A 23,553-nucleotide genomic window follows, 5' to 3' on the forward strand; every position below is an offset into this window, starting at 1 on the left:
ACGAGGAGGGTAACCCAGCTAATGCAGCTTCACTTACATGGACTCGATTTTTAGAGTTATTCTTGAGAGAGTTTGTTCCTCAGACCCTTAGGGATGCACGACACGCGGAGTTTGATCACGTGTGTCAGGGTACTATGACAGTGTTAGAGTATGCAGTCAGATTCAGTGAATTGTCCAGGCATGCACCTGCCTTGGTTTCTACAGTCAGAGAGCAAGTACTCCGATTTATCATGGGTTTCAACTATGGTATTAGGTTCAGTATGGCTCGAGATTTGAAGACACATACCCCATATCAGCAGGTGGTGTAGATTGCACGGAGGTTAGAGGGTATGCGGGGCTGTGAGAGACAGGACATGTAGGCCAAGAAGCCCCGAGGTACGGGAGGATTTAGTGGTGGCCATGCTACAACTACAGCCCTTCATGGTAGAGGTTATGTGAGCTGCCTAGTTCATTTAGCACTTCCAGCTTCTAGTGGTGCTCCGGTTGTTTCAAGGTCTTAGGTTGCACACTTTGCTCAGCCACTTTCTAGTGCACCTCCTGCACGGGGTGCCTTCAGCGGTCAGTCCAGCCGACCATGCCCAATCCAGTCTCAGCAGCCACGCGCACCAAGAGCTTGCTTTGAGTGTGATGATACCCGCTAGATAGTTAGAGACTACCCCAAACTCAGGATGGGTGCACCTCTACAGACTACTCAGGATCCACGAATTTAGTCAGGCCCACATACTTCTCAGGATAGGGTTGTTGCCCCAGTTGCCACTCTACCCGCACAACCAGCTAGGGGTAGGGAGAGGCAGGTAAAGGTCACCCTAGAGGGAGAGGCTAGATTCTATGCTTTTTTGGGTAGAACGGAGGCAGCTACTGCAGACGCAATCATTACAGGTATGGTTCCGGTTTGCCATAGAGATACATCCATCTTATTTGATCAGGGATCCACTTATTCATATGTTTCATCTTACTTTGCTCCATATTTGGATATATCTCGTGATTCTTTGAGTTGTCATGCTTATGTGTCCATGCATATGGGAGATTCTATTGTTATGGACCGTGTCTATCGGTCGTGTTTAGTTGTTATTGGTGTTTGAGACCAGAATTGATCTGTTGTTACTTACTATGGTAGACTTTGATGTTATCTTGTGCATGGACTGGTTGTCGCCCTATCATACTATTCTGGATTGTCACGTCAAGACTGTGACATTAGCTATGCCAGGCTGCCACGGTTAAAGTGGAGGGGTTCATTGGATTATGTTCCTAGCAGGGTTGTATCATTTCTAAAGGCTCAGTGGATGGTTGAGAAGGGGTGTGATGCTTATCTTGCCTTTGTGAAAGATGTCAGTGCTAATACTCCTACCATTGAGTTAGTTCCGGTAGTGAGAGAATTTTCAGATGTATTCCTAGCGGATCTTCCGCGCATGCCGCCCGATAGGGATATCAATTATGTTATAGACTTGTTGTCGGACACTCAGCCCATTTCTATTTTACTATATCGTATGGACCCAACAAAGTTGAAGGAACTAAATGAGCATTTACAAGAATTGCTTGATAAGGGTTTCATTCACCCTATTGTATCGCAGTGGGGTGCTTCGGTCTTGTTTGTGAAGAAGAAGTATGGTTCTATGCGCATGTGTATTGATTATCGGTAGTTGAACAAGGTTACAGGGAAGAACAGGTATCCATTACCTCGCATTGATGACTCATTTGATCAGCTACAGGGTGCCAGAGTGTTCTCAATGATTAATTTGCAGTCAGGGTATCATTAGCTAAAGATTAAAGATCCGGATATTTCGAAGACTACCTTTAGGACTCGGTATAGTCACTACGAATTCATTATGAGGTCATTTGGGCTGACCAATGCCCCAGCAGCATATATGCACCTGATGAACAGTGTATTCCAGTCTTATCTTGATTCATTCATCATTGTGTTTATTGACGACATCTTGGTGTACTCTGGCAGCCGGGAAGATCATGAGAAATACTTGATGATCGTGCTTCAGACCTTGAGAGAGAAGACGTTGTATGCAAAATTCTCAAAGTGTGAATTCTGGCTTGATTCGGTGACATTTTTGGGTAATGTGGTATCGAGTGAGGGTATCAAGGTAGATCCAAAGAAGATTGAAGCAGTACAGAGTTGGCCCAGACAGTATTCAACTACTGACATTTGGAGTTTCCTTGGTTTGGCCAGGTATTATCGCCGTTTCGTAGAGGGTGTCTCATATATTGCTGCACCTATGATCAGATTAACCCAGAAGTGTTCTCCTTTCAGATGGTCCGAGGAGTATGAGGCGAGTTTTCAAAAGCTCAAGAATACTTTGATTACAGCCCAAGCGTTGGTATTACCTATGGGTTCGGGGTCTTATACTGTGTATTATGATGCGTCACGTATTGGTCTTGGCGCGGTGTTGATACAAGATTGTAGGGTATTTGCCTATGCATCTCGGAAGTTGAATACCTATGAGAAGAATTATCTAGTCCACGACTTGGAATTGGTATCTATTGTTCATGCCTTGAAGACTTGGCGGCACTATTTGTACGGTGTCCCTTGTTAGGTTTATGCCGACCACCGGAGTTTACAACATCTGTTCAAACACAAAGATCTTAACTTGCGACAATGGAGGTGGTTAGAGTTGCTTTAGGACTATGATATCACCATTCTATATCATCTCGGGAAGTCCAATGTGGTGGCCGATGCCTTGAGCCAAAAGGCAGAGAGTTTGGGCAGTTTAGCATATCTACTGGAAGCGGAGAGGCCATTAGTATTGGATGTTTAGGCCTTGGCCAAACAGTTTGTTAGATTGGATGTTTTGGCACCTAGTCGAGTTCTTGCTTGTGCTATTTCTCGGTCTTCTCTATATGATCGCATCAGAGAGCGTCACTATGATGACCCCCATTTGCTTGTCCTTAAGGACACGGTTCAGCATGGCGATGCCAAATAGGTTTTTATTGGGGATGACAATGTGTTATGTAGGGCCGGTTATGTGTGCCAAATATGGATGGGTTATGTGAGTTGATTGTTTAGGAGGCCCACAGTTCGCGGTACTCCATTCATCCGGGTGCTGCTAAGACGTATCAGGATTTGAGGCAGCACTATTGGTGGAGGAGAATGAAGACAGACATAGTAGAGTATGTAGCTCGGTGCCTAAATTGTCAGTAGGTGAACTATAAGTATCAGTAGCTGGGCGGTTTGCTTCAGTGACTTGAGATTCCCGATGAAAATGGGAGCACATCACCATGGACTTCGTTGTTGGGCTCCCACAGACTCAGAAGAAATTTGATGCGGTATGGGTGGTTGTGGATGGGTTGAACAAGCCGACTCAATTCATTCCAGTAGTGACTACCTATTCTTTAGAGCAACTGCTCAGGTTTATATCCACGAGATTGTCCGACTTCATGGCGTGCCGGTATCCATTATCTCTGACCAGGGTACGCAGTTCACATCACATTTCTAGAGAGTTGTACCTCATGAGCTATACATACGAGTTGAGTTGAGTACAACATTTCACCCCAGGCGGACGGCCAGTCCGAGCGCACCATTCAGATATTGAAGGATATGTTTCGTGCATGTGTTATGGATTTCGATTGTTTTTGGAACCCTTTCTTGCCGCTTGCGGAGTTTGCCTACAACAACAACTACCAATCGAGTATTAAGATGTCTCCTTATGAGGACATATAAAGGAAATAGTTTCGTTCCCCAATTGGTTGGTTTGATTTGGGAGAGGCTAAGTTATTAGGCATATATTTAGTTTGAGATGCCTTGGAGAAGGTCAAGTTGATCTAGGATCGGCTTCGTACAACCCAATCTAGACAGAAGAGTTACGCGGATCAAAAGGTTCGTGATGTTGCATTCACGGTTGGAGAGCGAGTCTTGCTCCGGGTTTCACCCATGAAGGGTGTGATGAGGTTCAGGAAGAAGGGCAAGTTGAGCCCTAGGTATATCGGACCTTTTGAGATCCTTGATAGGATTGGTGAGGTGGCCAACAAGCTTGCATTGCCACCTAGTTTATCTGTAGTTCATTCGGTGTTCCATGTTTCTATGTTTCAGAAGTATTATGGTTACTTCAGCATAGCCCAATTGGACGAGGATTTGACTTATATTGAGGAGCCGGTGGCTATCTTGGACAGACATGTAAGAAAGTTGAGATTAAAGAACATTGCTTTAGTGAAAGTTTAATGGAGGGGTCATCTGGTCGATGAGGTGGCTTGGGAGACCTAGCACGACATGCAGAGTCATTATCCTCATGTATTCATCACTCCAGGTAAGTCCTTATGCACGTTTAAGGATGAACGTTTGTTTTAAGAGGGAGAGAATGTAACGACCCGACCGGTCATTTTGTATAATTGTGTCCTGTTACCCTTTTTTATGCTTCACACATGTGTGTTTATGGTTTTATGACTTGCGGGGTTAGTTAGTTTCGTTCCGAGAAGCTTTCAGGTGGATTCAGACTCTTTGATTCATAGCTTAGAAGTCTAAGTTAGAAACGTAGACCATACTTTGACTTTTGTGAAAATGACCCTGGAACGGTGTTTTGATGGCTCCGATAGCTTCATATCGTGATTTCGGGCTTGGGCGTATGCACAAAATTGATTTTGGAAGTCCATAGGTTGATTTGTGTTGATTTACCGAAATTTGGCAATTTGAAGTTAGAATGTTTGATCGTGATGCTATTTAGAACTTGTCTGTAAAATTTGGTGTGGTTTGGAGTTGATTTGATAGGATCGGACATTTAGTTGTAATTCTAGAAATTCTTGAACTTTACTTTGAAATTCATACGTTTTAGAGTTCAATTTGTAGTTTTAGATGATATTTTTGTGTTTTGATCGCGCGAGCAAGTTTGTATGATATTTTTACACTTGTATGGATGGTTGGTTTGGATCCCCGAGGGCTTGGATGAGTTTCAGACATGTTTCAGAAGGTTTGAATTGAAATTGAATTGCTAGTGCTGTTGGTGCTCAAGTATCGCAATTAAGTCGACTCTGGTAAGATTTGAGCCGTGTGGAGGCAAATTTTAGGGGAAAAGCTATTTCTGAGAATTGATTGGCCTAGTTGAGGTAAGTATCTTGCCTAAATTTATGTGGGGGAACTACCCCTTAGGATTGGTATTGATAGATTCATTTTGTGCTATGTGAAAGCCATGTACGTAAGGTGACGAGTGGGTACATGAGTTGTATGTGGTATTTGACCAGTTTAGGCTACTTAAACTCCTTCTATGCCTTAATTTAATTGTAATATCATGTTCTAAATTCTAATAGGTAATCTATTCTTACTTGTGTTAGTCCATCCTTATATGCCTTAAATGATTTTTTTAACACTTGTTCTAAATCCGACTTGATAAACTGCTCTCATGCTTTAGTTGAACGTGTTTCACCTTTTATTGTTACATTCTATCTCTTCATTGTTGATTATCATTATTTGAAGTTATTGTTCATGTTATCACTTCCATTGTTGATTATCATTACTTGAAGTTATTGTTCATGTTATCCCTTCCATTGTTGATTTCCGTTATTTGAAGTCATTGTTGCACGTTATTTCGTCTATTGTGAGTTAATCTTATATAATATCGTAGTTATACATTATCTCTCTCATTGTTGAGCTATTTGTGTTGAAGTTGTGAAAGTTGTGAAAGCGGTTAACATGTTAAGGCAGAATTGATTGTTGAGGCATCTTTCTTGTTGAGCATTTTATATTCATTGTTGTTTTTGATATTTTTGTACTCGTTGTGGTGGAACCATGTGCTATTGTTGTGGAAATATTGATATTATTGATTATTGATAAGTTGTGATATATGGGCACTTGGGGTGCGAGTTGTTATTGTGATGTGTTATTTACGTGCATGCAGAGGTATAAGTCTTGGGGTTAATGTGTATGCGGCTGTATAAGGTGGGATATATGTTTGTGTTGCTTGTAGGGGAATCACGTGAAGCCACGCGGCGCTATAATGTGGGCTAAAGTACATGTAGCTATTTTGGAAAAACTGTTTTTAAAACCTGCACACGCGACAGTATAAGTAAAGATTGTGATTGAGAGTGTGAATTGTGAATACAAGGTAGTACCTCGGTTGTGATTCTTAATATATACACGAGGCGGTACCTCGGTTGTGAATCTTGATATATACACGAGGCGGTACCTCGGTTGTGATTCTTATTGTACATGAGGCGGTACCTCATTGTGATTCTTGTTGTTTATCTCATGTTGCAAAGGGTTTTGGTGGGAACATTTATTGTTGTTTTGTTCTTCCTTGTTCTTGCAATTGTTGTCCGTCTATGATCATTGCGGTTCTCTTTAGTTGCTTAATTTAAGTTATTTCCATGCTTAAAACTTTGGCATTAGTTCATGCCATTAACTATTTATTTATATCCTAGTAGGTGTCTTGACATGACCTAGTCACTACTCTATCGAGGTTAGGCTTGATACTTACTAGGTACCGTTTTGGTGTACTCATACTACGCTTCTGCATATTTTTTTGTGCAGATCCATGTACGTCTGCCCGTGCTGCGCGCTAGAGTTGATTTGAGTTGCTGTTTTCGGGAGATTTGAACTGTTTGATTCTATCGAATTGGTACCATTCTTGACTACTTCAATATGTGAATATTAGTTGCAAATTTTGTGGCTTAGCAGCAACATTATGTTGATGTTTGTAGTGTTGGAAACTGGAAAGTTGTAGCAGCACCAATAGTGTTGGAAACTGGAAATGTTGTCAAATTGTTTCAATACCAATAGTAGGGTTTCCATTTATTACGACAGTATTGAAGTGAAACTGTTTTACGTCTCTCAACAAATTGAATATTAGTTTCTCCAAGCAGAAGATTCAAATACTAGTTGTGTCCAGAACCGATATAAAATTGTTTTAGTTGTGGCCAGAAACGAGTTTTAAAACTGTTTTACTCTTCTCTTTTTTGCTTAACTCTAGATTGAGTTATCTTATCGGGTAAACTGATAACCGAACTGATAATGATCGATAACCGATTAACCGATAACTAATATCTTATCGGTTTGATTATCGGTTTATCATATTTGTAAACCGATAACCGATATGATAAGCCAATAATATTCATAACCGAACCGAACCGACCGATGCCCACCCCTGCATAGAGTAAATCCTCCCACTGCCTAGGTCCTCTCTTTCTCACTGCGAACGAGAAACGGGCTATGCGTTCGCGCATCCATGGCCACACAAACTTCACGATCGCGGACGAGCTCTTGCGATCGCATAGAACAAAAAGGTGACTGCCTAATTCAAGGCTTCACAATCGCGTCTCCTCCTACGCGACCGCATAAGAGGAAACCAGCAAATGAAGACACCAGAAATTTTTGAAATCTTTCAAGTCCAAAACTAGTCCGTTAACCACCCAGAATCCACCTGAGGCCCCCGAGACCTCAACCAAACATACCAAAAAGTCCTAAAACATCATACAAACTTAGTCGAGCCCTCAAATCACATCAAACAACGCTAAAAACAGAATCACCCTCCAATTCAAACTTAATGAACTTTGAAACTTCAAACTTCTACAACCGATACCAAAACCTATCAAATCACGTCCGATTGACTTCAATTTTTGCATATAAGTCATAATTCACATTATGGGCCTATTCCAATTTCCGGAATGGGAATCCGACCCCGATATCAAAAAGTCCATTTTCGGTCAAACTTCCCAAAAATTCAACTTTTACCATTTCAAGCCTAATTTAGCTAAAGATCTCCAAAACATAACCCGGACACGCTCCTAAGTCCAAAATCACCCAACGAAGCTAACGGAATCGACGAAACTCCATTCCGGAGTCGTCTTCACACAGTTCCAACAACGGTCAAAATCCTAAGACTTAAGGCTTCCGTTTTAAGGACTAAGTGTTCCTAATCACTCCAAAACCATAACAAAACCTCCCGGGAAGTCACATAAGCTGAAAAAGATACGAGGGAAGTAGTAAATAGGGGATCGGGGCTAATATACTAAAAATGATCGGCCGGGTTGTTACAATAATTTAAAACATAAATAATGTTGCAATTATATACTGAATGTCATATGTACAGATAATAAAAAATGTCTATGTGTCCCACAACCTGTATGCTTTAAAGCATTGGTTGGCCTGAGGCGCATCCCATCCGGCCCGACTATACTATCAGGATCATCCTCATCACGTCGCCTCTTTATCGGAGGATGCATTGCAGTATGATCATCAGTAAGGCTGGTAGGATTGGTAGAAGGTGTCGTCTGTCCAACAGTAACCTATAGAATAATAAGATATTTAGTATATGAAATATATATTACTAACGTACGTGTTAGCTGAATTTTTTTTAATGGTCTTACCATGGTCTCGGCGGTTCCTGAATATAATCATCCATCTCAGGCATGTCAGTATCGCACAAAGTGGCCTCTGTGATTGTCACGACCCAATTTTTCCTCTGTTGGGTATCGTGATGGCACATAGTCTTAGGGACTAGGTAAGCCTAACAATAATTAAAACAACAACATTATTTAATTAGAATCTCTTAAAATTTCCAAAAACAGCGGTTTTACAAGTCATAAGCTCTACAGAGTGTTTGCTAGAAAACTTCTAAATACAACTGTCCAGAAATAAGTATAAACAGTGCAAAACGAAAACTGGAAGGTGACTCCGAAGCCTGCGAATGCAGCAGCAGGTTTACCTTGAGTCTCCACAGCAACAATCCACACAGCTAGCTAACGAACAAGTACCTGGATCTGCACAAAAATATGTAGAAGAGTAGCATGAGCACACCACAGCGGTGCCCAGTAAGTATCAAGACTAACCTCGGTGGAGTAGTGATGAGGAACAGTCAAGACACCCACTGGTCTAATAAACCGAACAGATATAAGTACATGAATAACAAAAGTATGATGTCTACATAAAGACTATGCAATATGGCTCACAATACAGTGATGGCATTAAAGCAATAAACAACAATTATCAGCGGAATATCATGAAAATGACGTAGACAAAGTGAATGGAACACAACCTAAATCCGGAATCACGAATACAGCAAGGACAATAATAACTCAATAATTACAACCGCTTTTACATCAGGTTTTAGTCAATAACTCCACGAGGTACCGAACCTCGGACAATTTACAATCTCACGGGTCTCAATACATGAACCCTAACACTTGGCAACCTGTGCTCTCATAACACCTCATAACCATACTGACGACTCGCGTGCCAATAGAGCCATTCTCACATAGAAGGCAAGTAAACAAGGGTGAGCATCTATGCTCAACAATATCAAGAGCACCTCTTATCCGATAAGAGTGCTTAACTACGTGTATGCTTGTGCAATTGTCCTAACATAATCCATACTAGCAAATAAGCATAAGGAAGAAGAAGAACGGACAACACGTAAAATATTTTCTCACAGCTTTCACAAGATCAAGCTCACACAGGTACGTATACCACTACACAAATATCAACAACAAGAATGCTCCCGGGCCATAAATCATCACAAATCAATCCCTGACACAGCCCACCTTGTCTTGCCATGTGTGCAATAGTAACATAAATGCCTGCCTTATCTCACCACACGTGCATAATAATGTTCCCACCTTGTATCGCCACATGCGCAACCCATATATATATATATATCCCACCTTGTCATGCCGCATGTGCAAATATCAATAGTAACAATAGCACGGCAGAAACCTCGTGCAACCCCATAACAATAACCGCACGGCAGAAACCTCATGCATCACAATAATAACAACCGCACGGCAGAAACCTCGTGCATCACCACAAGAAATACAACAACAACAATGGAAATAATACAAAGTATGACAAGTAAATCAATTCAAGAACTTTTAAAATCACAGGAAAATGTGGGACCAAATCACAAAGAATAACCACAGTAAATAATGCTAGGCGTAAAGAGAACAACTCAATAAAGGGAAACTAATGTGTATCAACGACCCCACAATATACATTTTAACAACATGGAAACTAACACGAGTCAAATAATTCCAAATAAAACAAGTCGACTAAGATATAGAATATCTAAAACTTCTTTTAAGGTTGAGAAATTACTAAGGATTTTCAACAATTTAATTAAGGATAAGCAGCGGAAAGATAATCATAACCTCAATTAAGACTAAACAAATCATAAGATGAGATAATAATAATTTCAAATAAAGATAAGCAGTTATGAAAAGATAGCATGACAATAGAGAAGGTAAAAAAAATCTTCAGTTAAGTCAAATAAGAGTCCAATAGGCAATAAGAGTGAATCCTGAAAGTAATTAATTCTAATTAAAACATGTAAAGGTGAAACTAGTAAATAGGAACTTAATCATATCAAGAACTACTTCATACTCAGTGAATATAAGGACTTAAGAATCCTAAAAGGCCAATTTTTCACAAATAAGTCCGAGCACGCACTCGTCACCTCGCGTGCATGGACTACAAATCAACATAGAAGACTCAAATCCTAAGGAAAAAATCCTCCACACAAGGTTAGGCCAGATACTTACCTCGAACCAAGCTCAAACAGTCCGTAAGAATGTCCTTTCCTCAATTATCCGACTCCGAATGGCCCAAATCTAACCAAATACAATTTCATAACATGAATACAACAATAATAAACTTATCTAATCAATGAAATCAATATTTAATAAAAATTCCGAAATTCGCCCTAAAAAGTCGACCAGGCCCACGTCTCAGAATCGGATAAAAGTCACAAAATATGAACACCCATTCACTCGCGAGTTCACTCATACCAAAATTATCCAAATCCGATGTCTAAATCCCAATCAAAACTCAAAACTCTTAGTTGAAGAACTTCTTCCCATTTTTCCTAAATTTTTAATCCAAACCCAAAACTAAATGGAGAAAACAACTATGGATTAATGGAAAATAACCAAAAATGAGTTAGGAATCATTACCTCAAAGTTTCCTCTGAAAAACCCTCGAACAATCGCCAAATTCCGAGCTCTCATGTCCAAAAACGAAGAATGAAACCAAACCCTCGAATTTCTCTTTTCTGCCCAGGCGTGACCGCACCTGCGCATAAATAGCCGCATCTACGCGACCGCAAGTGCGCATGTCCAACCGCACCTGCGCTTTCTCTCGCTTCTGCACGCCAAAAATCCGCTTCTACGGAGCCGCTGATGCGCACAATTTCTCCGCACCTGCAGAGACTATCAAGTCCAGCTCTTCTCGCACCTGCGCCACAATCTTCGCATATGCGGGCATCGCAGATGCAGAATTTTCCTCGCCCCTGCGACCCCTGGCACTCCTCCATTTTTCCGCTTCTGCGCTTGCCTCTCCGTACGTGCGCTCTCGCACCTGCAATTTCTTCTTCGTAGGTGCAAAAATACCAGAAGCCTGAATACTTAGCAGTAACACAAATCAAACTTTTAATCCGTTAAGCACCCGAAACTCACCCGAGGCCCCTGGGACCTCAACCAAACATACCAACCAATCCTAATACACCATAGGAACTTAGTCGAGCCTTAAAGTCACTTCAAATAATGTCGAACCATGAATCGCACCATGAATCGAACTTGTAAATTTCAAATCTTTCAACTTCTAAAACTCGTGCCAAAACCTATCAAATCAATCCGGAATGACGTCAAATTTTGCAGGCAAGTCCCAAATAACATAACGGAGCTATTCCAACTCTTTGAATCGCATTCTGACCCCGATATCAAAAAGTCCACTTCTGGTCCAAATCTCCAAAAATTCGACTTTCGCCATTTCAAGCCTAAATCAGCTACAGACCTCGGATTTACAATCCGGACACACTCCTAAGCCCAAAATCACCCAACGGAGCTAATGGTATCCGGAGTCGTATTCACATAGTTCCAACTACGGTCAAAATCCTAAGACTTAAACTTCTGTTTTAGGGACTAAGTGTCCCAAATCACTCTGAATCATCTGGTAACTTAATTCAATCACGCACGCAAGTCAATACACATAATATGAAGCTGCTCAGGGCATTATGCCGCTGAATGAGACTTAAGTTCTCAAAATGACCGGCTGAGTCGTTACAGTGACGGGCGAGGATGATGTCTTTAAAAAAAAATAAAAACGCTTTAGATATTGATTACTAATCAATGAGATAAAAACAAATATCAATAATAGTAATACAAACAAACCTGGGCCTATGAAAGATCCTCAGCATCCCTCGATGATGACCCATAACTCAGTCGGCGCCCACTATGCGCATCTCGTGTCGAACGATCATCAACAACCGCTGATGGCTCTAGGAGACCAAGAAAATACTGATCCCACTCCTATCACGTAATGGTCGTGCCCGCAATCAACAATGGAGTTGAAGGTGGTTACCTGCGAAGTCCCTGGTGTCAGCTAAAGGCTGAATGATGGCATATCATGAGGAGCATCGTCTGGCTTAGGGTGGTCCCCCGGTTGATCAACTCCAAAATCCTCAATAGGTGGCTGACGCCCCCTTGTTGGGGACCACGTCCTCGCCGACCCCTACGACCTCGTGGGACACGATGGTACTGCTCTAGCGGCAGATAATCAGCCTTATGTCCTAAGCGCTTGTCATCTCGGGCTCGCCTCAATGTCCGGGTAGCCAGATCTGTAACCTGCCAACCATCCACGTGCAAAGATGTCGCTCTCTCGCCGGTATGTTATTGCATCTGCAGTCCTAACTGGTAGAATAGATGTAAGCCAATAGCCTGAACACCATGTAAAATATTAATTACGGAATGATAGGTTAACGTTATAAGGCTCCACTCAATGCAGTCTCCTCCGCTGGCTGGAAACCGGTGAGTCGTTGCAACATCTGCATGTAATGCAATCCCGTATATTCTCTAAGAGCATGCGGGTAAGCTACAGGTAGTCCATCAACCGGCAGACCAAAAAGAACCTCCACGTCCTTAAGTGTGATAGTAGCCTCGCCGATGGGTAGATGAAACGTGTGTGTCTCCGGTCGCCACAGCTCTATCATAGCCGTGATCAACGCCCAGTCGAACTGCAACCGACCGATCTCTATAATCCTGTAGAAACCCGTATCCTGAAGGCGTCTAACTATACGGGGATGGAGTGAGTGGGCCCCAATGAACTCCCACATATCGTCTATATGTCTGGCGCGGAATGTCTGGGAGAAACGCTGCCCATCCCATACATATGAAGACCTATGCTCGGCCTGTAGCAACAGTAGCTCTAGCGATGCAGGTCCGGGATGCACAGGCAGAACCTCCATGATGATGACTGTAAATTGAACAATATTAGTTAAAGTATTTTTCTTTTTAATTGCTTAACATCTTTAAATATATTACAATATCTTTAATATTAAACTTTATTCGATATTTTTACTATATTAGGTTGATATATTTTCTATATTAGAATTTTGTATTTTATATATTAGTTTATTATTTTATATGTTACTTTATTATTTTATATGCTAGTTTACGACTTTATATGTTTGTTTAATATTTAATATGTTAGTTTCTTATTTTATATGTTTGTTTCTTATTTTATTTATTAGTTTATTATTTTATATGTTTGTTTGTTACTCACCTATTTTTTACTATAATAAAATTAAATAATTAATTTTTCTAACTATACAGGATTTAATTATTAAATATTCATATAATAATACTTAGTTTGACAAATATTGTTGTTTTCTAATGTTATTTTCTTATGTTTGTTGACTAGAATTCGAGAGAGTTTGTGTTTGAGCTATCAACTTTTTTCAAATATTTTTGGGTTTAACAGATAATTAAATGATTAATTTCAATAACTACAAAGTTGCTACGCTAAAAGGGCACTATATTTTATTACTCTAAATATGCACTACATTACAAATACGAGCACTACAGGAAACTAAAGTCACATATTCATATATATACAACAATAACATCTAAATAAGATTAATTATTCTAAAAATAATAATTTATCTATTTTACTAGTCTTTTAGCAAATAAATAATCTAAACCAGATAAAAATAATAAATTAGTTTAATCACAAAACAATCACGAAAAAACATATACCACAGTAAATGGGCAAAATATTACAGATCTATGGCAAAATAATTTGGAAAAAAATGGTTAATAACAATCACGCTATACATATTATGATGCCTAATTTTGTTTCCCACATATTATGGTTCTTTGAGTCCAAAAGATTAATATTTTGGTTCCGGGATCCACGTTGACCTATTTACACATTCACACTATGGTGGAGACTGGACAGGTCCCTTCCTCTTTTTCTGGTGTACAACAAATATTAATTAATTAGAGCTTATGAATGATTTATTTTATAAGTGATAGATAAACTTCCACATCGACTGTTGTTTTCATCTTTTAGAAGGATTTGCTCTTACTATTCATTTCTCAATCCAAAGAGTCAAACACCAGAAAGTTGCATTATTCGTGGGAATAACTTTTAAATGAAGTTAGACAGCTATGGTACCAGAAGTTCGTAACAACATAACTATAGTAATATCAGTTTGCCATGTTTTCCCATAAAATGAGTCCCATCTGTAAAGAATTGGATGGCAGAACCCCATAAGTTTGTATTTCGTTTTCTGAATTCCTATTTATTTTCTCTTTAGTTTTGGCTCAAGAAAATGCTAAGGCCCCGTTTAGCCATAGATTTTGTCAAGTTTTTTCCAAATTATTTTGCCAAAATCTGTTTGTATCACGACCCGAAATTCCCACCCTTGGGACCGTGATGACGCCTAACGTTTCACTTGCAAGGCAAACTAACGTTAGATTTAGTTATTAACCATTTTTTTACAATTCAAGTCAAATAAAAACCAATAAGCTGAATAAGCTGAAATAAAATAAATAAACCAATAAACGACGATATCCAAATACAATCTCAAAATTGATGTCACAATACACGAGCGTCTAGAGTACTACAAATAATAGTCTGAATAAAAGCAAAACTATCTGAATCGAAATAAACAGCTAAGGTAATGTAGAAAGGGACTTTAGGGCTGCGAACATTGTGCAGTTATACCTCAAGTCTCCGTCAAGAACTGAATTCGAGAAAATCTACTGAATGCCGCTAGGACCCACTCCGAAATCTACACAAGAAGTGCAGAGTATAGTATGAGTACAACCGACCCCATGTACTCTATAAGTGTCGAGCCTAACCTCGACAAAGTAGTGATGAGGCTAAGGTGAGGCCACTTATAATAACCTGTACGCAGTATTATAATAATAATAATAATAATAATAATAATAATAATAATAATAATAATAATAATAATAATAATGATGATAATAATAATAATAATAATAATAATAATAATAATAATAATAATAATAATAATAATAATAATAATAATAACAATAACAACAACAACAACATGGAAGGAAAATAGGAAATGAAAGTAAGGCAATTAATTTTTGAACAATAACTCAATCCTTGCAATCAGAGAACCCGGAATAACAGATCTCATAATTTCATGTAACAATGCTGGAAACCAACACAATAACAACAACGAATACAGCATATACAATCCATTGTGGCGTGCAACCCGATCCGACCGTACACACGCAATCCTCCCTTATTTTACCATAGTATCATTTATCAATATCAAGAATCACATATAAAATTCGTTCTGACGCGCAACCCGATCCCACCATATCATCATAATCAATGTCACAATCCTCCCTTATTTCACCATGTCAAAATTTATCAATATCAAGTATTACGTACACAACCATTGCGATGCACATCCCGATCCCACCATATCATTATAATCAATATCAAAATCCTCCCTTATTACACCATATCACAACCATTGCGGCATGCAACCCGATGCATAAATATTTTCAATAAATGTAATCAATCCAATAGCTCAATTTATTAGAATCTCTACAATTAAGGAATATGAAAGCAACGTAATAAAGGAACCATGTACTAATCAAAGGAATGCTACAAATAATACAAAAGCAACAAGACAAGTCAAGTACGTGACAATTAAGGTGTGCAACTAAGATAACTAAGGCAATTAGAAATTAATCACTGAGTCATGGAAGGAACGAAAAATTTAATACAAGAATAATTAATGATAAGTAATAAATTACGGCATAGAAAGCATTTAAAGCATGTAACAGTTAAGGCATAGAGTGAGATAATTCATTAAATACAAGAAAAATATGGAAACAATTATTTTGACGGCGTATATACACTCGTCACCTCGCATATATGCCATTTCACACATAATTCACATAACATATAATTTAAGGGTTCCTAATTCCCTCAAATCAAGGTTAGACCCAACAATTACCTCGCTTCATAACTCAAGCAATCACTCAACCACAGCTTTGCCTTTTGAACAAGTCTCTAAACCAACCAAATTTAGCAAATTATTCACCAAATGATCCAAAATAAGCTTTAAAAATTACCCACAAATGGAAGAGGTTTAATTTAGATCATTTTTTAAAAAAGTCAACAAAAATTAACCCAGGGCCCGCTTGGTCAAAATCGAAATTCAGACCAAAACCCGATCACCCATTCAACCATTGAGCCCAGTTATGCGATTTGTTTTGAAATCCGACCTCAATTCGAGGTCTAAATCTCAATTTTATAAAAATTCCCAATTCTACCCAACTCTCTAATTTCTACCATGAATTTAGGAAGAAGAGACTCTTGAAAAATCGCCTCTAGGGTGTTTAGGGTTGAAAAATTGTGAGAAATGAGCTAAGTCCCATTTTCCCCTCTTTTACCCAGCTGCAGATGCCTCAATTGTGACGTTTTGTTCGTAATTACGAACATCACAAATGCTAGACAAGGGTCGCAATTGCGAACCTTGTAACTGGAGAGCAAAAGTCGCAAATGCGACATTGAGGTCGCAAATGCGAACCCAAAACTATCGCAAATGCAACCCTTAGCTTCAAAAATGCGAAGCAGTACACTAGTGGTCAGTGATCGCAATTGCGACCACATCCTTCGCAAATGCGAAGGTCCGCTGTTCGCAAATGCAAACTACTTCTCACAAATACGAGTTTCACCCATCCCATTCCATACTCGCAAATGCAAATAATTATTCGCAAAAGCGAGGCTTGCAATTGCACCAACAGACTTATCGTATTGCAAAACTCATCCGAAACTCACCCGAGCCCCTTGGGGTCCAAACCAAATATGCACATAAGTGTAATAACATCATACGAGTTTGCTCGTATAATCAAATCACCAAAATAAAATCTAAATCTACTAATCAATCCTCAAAATGAATGAACTTCCAAAGTGAAACTCAAGAACACTAGAATCACGTTTAAGCATCCGAATCATGTCAAATAAATTTTGAATTTAACCAAATTTTGCAGACAAGTTCTAAAAAGAAATATGGAACTATTTCAAGTTTTAACATCAAAATCTGAACCCGTTATCTAAGAAGTCTGTAACGACCCGACCGATCGTTTTGAGCTCTAGCATGTCGTTTGGTGGTTTGAGGCCTTAAGTAGTGTGACTTCATGTTTTATGACTTGTACGTGTGGTCGGAATTGCATTTTGGGAAGTTCGGAGTTGATTTGGAAAGAAAATTCTAAATTCGAAAGCTTTAAGTTGGAAGAGTTGACTAAGGTTTGACTTTTGAGTAAATGACCTCATAATTGATATTTGAAGGTTCCAACAGGCTTGTATGATGATTTTGGACTTGGGCGTATGTTCAGGTTGAGTATCGGGTGGCCCAGGAGCATTTCGGCGCGTATTATGGAAGTTAGCATTTTGAAGGTTTTAGATATTCCTAAGTTTGGTTTGAAGTGGACTTTGGTGTCATCGTTGTCCGTTTGGGATTCTGAGCCTTGGAATAAGTTCGTATCATGATTTTTGGCTTATGCATAAAGTTTGGCGTTATTCCGGAATGTTTAAGTTTAATTCGGACGCGTTCGACGAAGATCGAAAGTTTGAAAGATTAAAGAAAGGTTTCGGTCATCGATTTGTAATTTTGATATTGTTCGACGTGATTTGAGGCTTCGAATAAATTCGAATCATGATTTGGGATGTGTTGGTATGTTCGTATGGGGTCCCGGCGGCCTCAGGTTTGAAACGGATTGAAATCAGATTGAAATTTGAATTTGAGGAAATGCTGGAAACTACTGAAATCTGGTGTCGTTGCACCTGCGGTGGTTTGGTCATAGGTGCGGACATGCAGGCATGATGGAGGTCATCGCAGAAGCAAAAGAGGCCAGCTGGGCGAAGGGCCATAGGTGCAGAGTTTGGGCGCACATATGCGCATACACAGAAGCGAAGGAGGCACCGCAAATGCAGAATCTGGGCCTTTGATGCTGGACCGCATGAGCGGTCTGTGCTCCGCAGAAGCGAGATCGCAGGAGCAGATTTTAGTCCGTAGAAGCAGACTTGGCTGGGGTTAGGGGGAACCGCACCTGCGATGGGAATTTCTGCAGGTGCGGAACCGCAGAAGCGGCTACTCGTCCGCAGATGCGAGAGTTGGGCAGGCTATTATCGTCACCTTGTGGCAGGATATTCTGTCGTTTCAGGTCAGTATCTGTATTTCCTATGGTTTAAGTCTATGCACAGATTGCTATGATGTTCATGTGTTGTTATCGCACATTGTTGGTGTAATGGTAGGTTTCTTATTTATGGATTGCAACAGTGAATGACTCGAAAAGAGGATTTCTGAGTTCACGGTTTAGTGGTTCGGCATCTAATTCCAGCGGAGGAAGGGAAATTAGACTATGGATGTTCAGGTTTTAGTTGATGGAGTAACGAGACTTGATATTTTTGAGCGTGGTGGAATTTTCATTTGCAATGTGGTGTCATCATCCTTGTTTGAATCTAGTAAGGTTCACTGGTGTTATGATCTTCTTTGATTTGCCTTCGGGGTAGAGTGTGGTGAGATAATGTCTAAGAAGTGTTTGTCAGAGATGGCGGTGTATAGCGATTTCAGAATCGAACTGGTGCTTCAAAAGCGGATAGCTCGAGAAAGATGATCTTTGAGGAGGCTTAGAGTTGGAAGCAATTTAATAGTTCAGGTGCTACATAGAAGGATTTTGATTTGAGGCAACATTTGGGCAGCGAAGGATGATGAAGGACATGGCGGGAGGTATCTCACGGTGGTCAAATTACTAGCAAGTCAAGTATGAAGAGCAGAGGTCGAGAAGTTGATTAAAGAATGTGGTTTAACCGAAGTGGGAGTGGAAGAGTAGCATATGGATTCTGTGGCAGGAAAGCCACTTGCCTTGAGGAAAGTTTAGAGCGATTTGGGAATCATGGTGGATAATGACTAAGCCTATGCATTTCCTTTGGGATGGTGGCTGTCGTATGGAGGAAGCTTGATTATGGCAGCGGGAATTTGCTGGTGTGAAGCATGACTTCGAGTTTGGAATGTATTGTCGGACTTTCAGTTGATGTCAATAGGGAATGAACAAACTTGTACAGTTGGTGAACGGGCACGGGCTCAGGAGGGTTTACCGAATTTGTGGTAGTTGTACCTAGTGCGTCATCATTGGGAGATGTCGGTAGGGAATTCCATAGGTTGGCTATCTCTTGTGAGCAAGTTGGCAGTTGCGTGATTTTGATAAAGTTTCTACGAAGAGTTCTACTTACTATCCAGCTGGAGGTCGAACAAGCAATTGTGGCTGATAATTTGGGATGTTTCATGAAAACTTTAACATGAGGTTTCGAGAATTCGGCAAGTTAACGGTGCGAGATCATGGAGATTAGGAAAGAGGAATCGTTGTGGGCTCTACATTATGTAATGGTAGCTTAAATCTAAGTGGGGCAGCCCACCGTCTACGATTGGATCACATGGTTGTCTTCTTGTCCAGCTTCTGGTTATCGGTGCATTGGTGGATTATTTATGACTACGAAAAGAAACCATTAGGGGTAGTTTGAGCAAAGGATTTGATGAATGTGCGCTATATTTCGCCTTATCAATTCATGCGCAGATTTTGGGGAAATTCAGAGTTTATGCTTCTGGTAGATGTGACGTGCAAGAAGAAAAATAATTCAACTGGTTGCTTCTTTGGGATTGTTTATGTGCTGACAGCGCACTAGAGTTTGGCATATATTCGGGAGCAAGTCAAAGTGGGTGATTCTCAACAGTGGTTCTAATGGGTTCATTACGCGTCTGGAGATCAGGATTTTTCAGTAAAGTGTGAAGAATACTTGGAAAATTTTCTACGTTATCATCGGGTCTGCGGGGCAGTATTGGAAGGTCTTACAGAATGGGTGTACCAGTTGGAGATATTATCGTGCGCATGAAAAAGGTATGAGATGGTTCATGGGTATCGAAATGATGTGGTCTCGTGAAGTGGGTCACTCGGGAGGAGAGTTGTTGAGTTTCGTTATGATTCTTGAATGGAGCTACTATTATTTCTAAGGCAAGTCAAGAGTGAATTGGAAGAAGTTGGTTCGGTTAGTAATGGCTGAATCAACATGATTGTGGCAATGATCAGTTCTTTTGGTGTGTGAAGTTATACATGTGGTTTGTGGTTGTACGTGCAGGCTTGACAGCCTCCCTAACTTGATTGATTTGGGAGGTATTTGATTCAAATGGCCTTGTTGTGCAAATGGATTCCAGAAGAGTCATCGCGGTTTAGATAACGACTTGAGGTTCGTATTTTCTACATTTGGGAATTCAGTTGCATGTTGTATTGGTTCTTCCGAAATGAGCTAAGTGAAATATTTCTAGCCAATGAAGTGTTTATTCTACTAGTAGTTCAAGGGATATGATAAATACTTGTATTATCGCGTAGCGGCACGATAGGTGCAGTGAGCGGCATGGGAATTTGAATGTTGAGGATCAAGGATTGTGGTTTGGAGTTGACAAAAATGTCACTGGCTCGAATGAGCAGGAAAAATTTCAGATGTTAGAGGAAGCTGTAACTACCTTAGTGTCTCCTGAGAATGGTGTCCGGGGTGAGAGGCTTTGTGTATGGATTGTGGATCCTTGATTTGCTTTACAGTATTAGTACTGCTACTGGTATGGAGGTGCAGACCTTGCTACCTGGTGTGGAAGGCCGTGGGAGCGTATCCCAACTAGGAAATCTGTATAAGTGTGGCATGTTAGTCACTTGATTGTTAAAGATTGAAACCAAGTATGGAGATTTTTGGTACTATCATTATTGTGAGAGTTATGCGTGGAAGGCGCTCTATTCCTTTGGTTTTGAACGGTGGGGGCTTGTTCCAGATCGGGGCGGCTACTCGTGTGTGTCATGAATGGGGTCATTATGGATCCTTGGAAAGTTATTGGGCCAGTATGGTATGATCAGAATCGGTGTGAGGTCTGTTTGTGGATCTAATGTGAATGTGTGCTCTACATCAGGTCGGATGTGTTCATTCGTCATAACATTGCTTACAGAGGAGACATCGGGTTGGATGTTATTCCCGTCATAAACTATTCCGTGTAATCTCTATTATGCCATGTGGGTTGTGTGACAGCTTGATTATTCGCACTTGTGTTGAGGTCCCTTGTAGCTTGTGGTGTTATATGAGCATGATGGCTCTCGAGATGCATGTCAAATATCGCACCTTAGATGTTCATGAGTTTCTTAGCATATGGCGCTATCCGTCTCCCCAGGGTTGTATTTTTGTACTTGACGTGCTTGTGGTCGATATTCGGTATTTCGTAGGTGTAGACGTGTAATGTTTGACTAAAATTAACAGTAGGTATAGGCATTTTGGCTTGACGGGCATTCTCTTATTTATTGTTATGTGTGGATCGGATGGCACGCTGCCACGGATATGTTGTTTGGATCGGGTTTCACGCCGCAACGGTATCATGTTTGGATCAGGTTGCACGCCACAATGGTATCATGTGTGGATCAGGTTCCACGCCGCAATAGTGAGATGTTGAGTGCGGTTCCCTTTACATATTTTTTTGTATTTGTTTCTCATTCTGTAAGGAAGGTTCACAGCATCTCTTCGACTATTTTATTCGTTACGCGGGCTGGGTAGTTCTTTTTCCAGTGTTTATTCTCCCTTATGTGTCATATTCAAGTTGTAGCTTGTCGGCGCATTGATGGCATCATATGAGATCTGGGTCAGTGTATGAGGTGGCTTATTCCCTGAGCATCTTGTACTGGGTGAGATGAGGCTATTGGACCTGAAATTAGTGCAATCAGATTTATATAAGGTACATTAAAGAGAATATATCGTTATTCAGTTCAAAATGAAGTAATGGTTCTTGTCAGGAGGAGAGACTCCATGATTTATTGATTCAACCGGTGGTTATGAGTTTCTACACATCTTTTTCATCGTGACAGTATTGCGAGAATTGGAACATGGCTCACATGTGTTATGAGGCGTATTGTGGGCATCAGATTCATAAAATTTTAGTTGTTGTGGTCGAAGGATGTATTATGGGCATGTGAATTATGCGGTGCATGGTGTGAATTCATCACAGGTTTATAATCATTTTAGGTACAGTGTGTAGTGATTGATATGGTGTTCGTACGCTAGAAGCAGGTCTCGTAGATAAATTTCGGATGTTGGAATTTGGTTCTAAAGCTTGTGGGCTAAGGTGGAAGGAAAGGGCTTTAGCCTGGCTTGAGCTAATGTGGTCACATGGGTGTAATGGCACGAGTATGTGCATAAGGTGTCAACCAGTGATTTTGGACAACTCTAGAGCTATCCTTAACATGTTCGAGGACGAAATTATGTTTAAATGGGGGAGAATGTAATGACCCGACCGGTCGTTTTGAGTTCTAGCATGTCGTTCAGCGGTTTGAGCCCTTGAGTAGCTTCACTTCATATTTTATGACTTGTACGTGTGGTAAGAATTGAATTTTGGGAAGTTCGGAGTTGATTTGGAAAGAAAATTCTAAATTCGGAAGCTTTAAGTTGAAAGAGTTGACTAAGGTTTGACTTTTGAGTAAACAATCTCAAAATCGGGATTTGATGGTTGCAACAGGCTCATATGATGATTTCTGACATGGACATATGTTCGGGTTGAGTATCAGGTGGCCCGGAAGCATTCCGATGCTTATTGTGGAAGTTGGCATTTTGAAGGTTTTAGAATTTTCTAAGTTTGGTTTGAGGTGGACTTTGGCATCATCGATGTCCATTTGGAGTTCTGAGCCTTGGAATATGTTCGTATCGTAATTTGTGGCTTGTACGTAAACTTTGGCGTCACTCCGACAACTCGTCCGCAGATGCGAGAGTCGTTGGGCAGTGGGGTTTTTAAATTCGAGACTTAGCCATTCCCCTCACATTTTCACTTGGTTGGGCGACTTTTGGGGTTCTTGAAGAGGAGATTGTTGTCATACATTGTGAGGTAAGATATTCCCACCTACTGTGAGTTAAATATATGAGTTATATACGGATTTATATATGAAAATTCATGGAAATTATGGGATTTTGGTAGAAACCCTAGAACTGGTATTTTTGAATTTTGACCACGAAATTAGACATGGAATTGGAAATAAATCATATATTTGAGTTCGTAATATTATGGGTAAAGTTTATCTTCAAAATATTTCGGAATCCGGACACGTGGTGTTACGATCCAAAATCCAACTAGCCGTGATGGCACCTAAACTCAACCGCTAGGTAAGTCAAATAACAATAATCCGATTCAATTAATATTTAACTGACTCTAATGCACTCCCCAAGTACTGGTAGTACAAATCATGAGCTTCTAAGATTAGAATTTACAAAGCTGGTGGGAAATA

Source organism: Nicotiana tabacum, chromosome 23, assembly GCF_000715075.1.
Source record: "Nicotiana tabacum cultivar K326 chromosome 23, ASM71507v2, whole genome shotgun sequence".
NCBI lineage: Eukaryota > Viridiplantae > Streptophyta > Magnoliopsida > Solanales > Solanaceae > Nicotiana > Nicotiana tabacum.